This window comes from Ovis canadensis, chromosome 3 (assembly GCF_042477335.2).
Source record: "Ovis canadensis isolate MfBH-ARS-UI-01 breed Bighorn chromosome 3, ARS-UI_OviCan_v2, whole genome shotgun sequence".
In the NCBI taxonomy this organism is placed as follows: Eukaryota; Metazoa; Chordata; class Mammalia; order Artiodactyla; family Bovidae; genus Ovis; species Ovis canadensis.
In genome coordinates this window covers 160,667,831-160,671,856 of record NC_091247.1, presented here as the reverse complement: position 1 = coordinate 160,671,856, position 4,026 = coordinate 160,667,831, and the positions used below count along the sequence as shown (strand labels likewise).

The 4,026-nt window shown below is 40.3% G+C and overlaps 1 pseudogene; it reads right to left on the bottom strand.

Moving 5' to 3' along the window:
• Positions 1–3,322: 3,322 nt before the first annotated feature.
• On the bottom strand, positions 3,323–3,689 carry LOC138438235 (large ribosomal subunit protein eL33 pseudogene; annotated as a pseudogene).
• Between the last annotated feature and the right edge of the window lie 337 nt (positions 3,690–4,026).

Sequence of the window (4,026 nt, the reverse complement as noted above, 5' to 3'; positions counted from 1 at the left end):
ATATGATTTTCTGAAGTCTATTTCCTCAGTTTTTACCATCTATCTTAAAGCAAACAGAATTTTTTATAGTCTTCTAGAAAAAGTCTTATTTCAACAGGAAGTTATTTTGTAAGTTTTTGTTTTTTCCTACCTGTGTTCTTTGACTTCATGATATTTTGTGTTTGCAAAACACTCTACATTGCTGTTGCCTCTGACTTTAATCTTTTCTAACCTTTTTACACAAAACCAATTATTCCCCTGGGACTTGAGAAGAATGTCTGCCAACCAGTGTGATCAAAAATTTTCAGAGTCCTATCACAGCTGGTTTTCTGGTATCTTTTAATAATAACTAAAACTTTGTTTACTTGTTTCTTCAGGTCTTTTGTATAAGCCTTTTCTGAAGAATGACGAAGAGTTGTTCAGATCAAGTGTTTCCTGCTTTCATTTTGTTTCATATAATGGGCTGAGATTAAAATTTGTACAGTAAATGGAAAATTTGTGAACAGCCACAATAATGGCTGGAAGAAGCTTTTTTTCCCTGCCCTTGTTCAGAAATACTAAGAGGCAGTTAGACTAAATCCTTCAGAAGCGTTCTTTATTGCTGTTGTTTGATGTAGTTCCAGCCACATCAAACACACGAGGCATCCAAACTTCTCTGACTTGAAATGACTGAGGTTGCATTTTTCGGAGACCCTAGGAAGCTGGTAGTAATGGCCGAAGAGTAGTCCCAGTAAGAATGCCTGACCTGAGTGACTAGTCATCCATAACTGACTAAATAAAGAGGGATCTGTTACCCTGGACACTCCTTCTCCCTATCTGTTCTTAGGTGTTTTTTTTTAACTTGATTTCCCGAGTAGCCGAATACTGATTTTTATAGACTTCAGATAAAGGACAATTTCTGAAGGGCTGTAATATCCCACTATATTAGAGTACAGATTAAGCTGCTATAGCAGAGACTTTAAAATACAGCAGCTTTATTTTTTATGAGTTAGTTTACTTTTTGGCTGCACTAGGTCTTTGCTGCTGCAAGAAGGTTTTCTCTAGCTGGAGCAGTTGGAGGCTACTCTCTAGTCGTGGTGTGGTGGCTTCTCTTTGTGGTGGCTTCTCTTGTTGCGGAGCATGGGCTCTAGGGCGTGTGGGCTCCGTAGTTGTGGGGCATGGGCTTAGTTGCCCCAAGGCATGTGGAATCTTCCCAGACCAGAGATCTAGCCTGTGTCCCTTGCATTGGCAGGTGGATTCTTAACCACTAGCCCACCAGGGAAGTCTGACAGTAGCTTTAATAGTTTTTTTTTTTTTTCTCTGTCTTTATGTAACAGTCAGGAGATAGGTTGGAAATCCATGGCAAATAGGTGGCTCTGTTCCACAAGGTCAGCCTTTGTCTTATTTCTTCAACATCCCCACCTTGGGAGGCCATGTATAGAATTTAGGAAATCTGTTGAACTTGGATGGAAAAAGCTATCTTTCCTTCACCTCTAAATAAGATTTAGTATTAGTATTCTAGTATTCCTTTCACTTTTGAAGGTAGACAACAACCAATAAGGACATTTTCAGTACCTATGACTTTTCCACCAATAGTAATTACAGTTAATTTTATATCATATAATTTATTGCAAATATCTTAATATTATACCACATCACTACTAATGGCAGACGTGTCTTTACAGCTTGTTATTTAGTGGGTTAGTAAACATATTATATTAATGCTTCTAAACATATTTTGAGAAGTACATTTTACTAAATTTCCCATTTTAACCTTTATATATTTTAATTTATGCATTTATAAACATTAAGAAGAACTCCATAGGTTTTACCAGACTGCCTAAGAGATCCACAGCACAAAACTGCTTAACATCTTTGCTCTGAGATGCTTCCCTGGTCCTCGTGTTAGAATCTTGCTTATCTGATCCATGTCAACCCATTCTAGTCAGAAGGAAGGGAGAAAGAAGTGGGGTCAAGCATTTTCCTTATAAGAAAGCATCCCAGAGGTTGCAAGCATCCCTTCTGCTCATATTATGCTAGTGGTAATATCAAAAGGCTACATCTAGCTGCAAGAGACACAGGGACTGTAATATCTAGAGGCCATGTGCAGTGCTAAATATGATGTAATGGTGGGGTGCTTTAGTGCTAAGATGAAGGAAGGGGGATATGTTCAGGGTGTAGCTGACAATCTCTCAGTTCAGTTACGTTCAGTCACTCAGTCATGTCCGACTGTTTGCAACCCCATGGACTGTAGCAGGCCAGGCTTTCTTGTCCATCAACAACTCCCAGAGTTTACTCAAACTCATGCCCATTGAGTCGGTGATGATATCCAACCATCTCATCCTCTGTCATCCCCTTCTCCTCTCCCCTTCAATCTTTCCCAGCATCAGGGTCTTTTCCAATGAGTCAGTTCTTCGCAGCAGGTGGCCAGAGGATCAGAGTTTCCGCTTCAACATCAGTCCTTCCAATGAACATTCAGGACTGATTAACTTTAGAATAGACTGGTTGGATCTCCTTGCAGTCCAAGGGACTCTCAAGAGTATTCTCCAACACTGCAGTTCAAAAACATCAATTCTTCAGCACTCAGCTTTCTTTATAGTCCAACTCACATCCATACATTACTACTGGAAAAACCATAGCCTTGGCTAGACAGACCTTTGTTGGCAAAGTAATGTCACTGCTCTTTAATATGCTGTCTAGGTTGGTCATAACTTTTCTTCCAAGGAGTACATGTCTTTTTATTTCATGGCTGCAGTCACCATCTGCAGTGATTTTGGAGCCCCAAAAAATAAAGTCTGACACTATTTCCACTGTTTCTCCATCTATTTGCCATGAAGTGATGGGACCAGATGCCATGATCTTCGTTTTCTGAATGTTGAGCTTTAAGCCAAATTTTTCTCTCTCCTCTTTCACTTTCATCAAGAGGCTCTTTATTTCTTCTTCACTTTCTGCCATAAGGGTGGTGTCATCTGCATATCTGAGCTGATTGATACTTCTCCCAGCAATCTTGATTCCAGCTTGTGCTTCATCCAGCCCAGCATTTCTCATGATGTACTCTGCATATAAGTTAAATAAGCAGGGTGACAATATACAGCCTTGACGTACTCCTTTTCCTATTTGCTGTTGTTCCATGTCCAGTTCTAACTGTTGCTTCCTGACCTGCATACAGATTTCTCAAGAGGCAGGTCAGGTGGTCTGGTATTCCCATCTCTTTCCGAATTTTCCACAGTTTATTGTGATCCACCCAGTTAAAGGCTTTGGCATAGTCAATAAAGCAGAAATAGATGTTTTTCTGGAGCTCTCTTGCTTATCTGATGATCCAGAGGATGATGGCAATTTGATCTTTGGTTCCTCTACCTTTTCTTTTTTTTCCCCACAATTTTATTTATTTTCAAGAAGTTTAAATTCTCGAAGGGTACAGCATCACACGAATTCTGTGTCCAATGGCCTTAGCAGGAAGGTTGCTTCAGAATTTGGCACGAACCATGCCACTGTTTCCATGAGCTTGAGTGATCTTTCCCAAGATTACTCTGGTTTTGTTACGTTTTCCACCAGGAGTTACTGTGTTGTTGTTTGCTTTGCACACATAAGCACATCTCTTGCCTAAATAGAATTCAGTTTCATCTCAAGCATATACAACTTCAATTTTCAGGAGAGCAGTGTATTTCCTTTGGTTCCATAGGCCCCGTATAGCCAGCAAAAATGGCCTTGGACCATAGCCTTCCAGACATATTTACTTCGTTTTAGAAGTCCTGTTCCCAGCAGGCCTTCACAGGGTCCAGGATGGCTGAAAGAGCCCTCTGCCTTTTCTTAAACCAGGTTGAACATCCGGAAGTTCACGGTTCATGTATTGTTGAAGCCTGGCTTGGAGAATTTTGAGCATTACTTTACTAGCATGTGAGATGAGTGCAATTGTGTGGTAGTTTGAGCATTCTTTGGTATTGCCTTTCTTTGGGATTGGAATGAAAACTGACCTTTTCCAGTCCCATGGCCACTGCTGAGTTTTCCAAACTTGCTGGCATATTGAGTGCAGCACTTTCACAGCATCATCTTTCAGGATTTGAAATA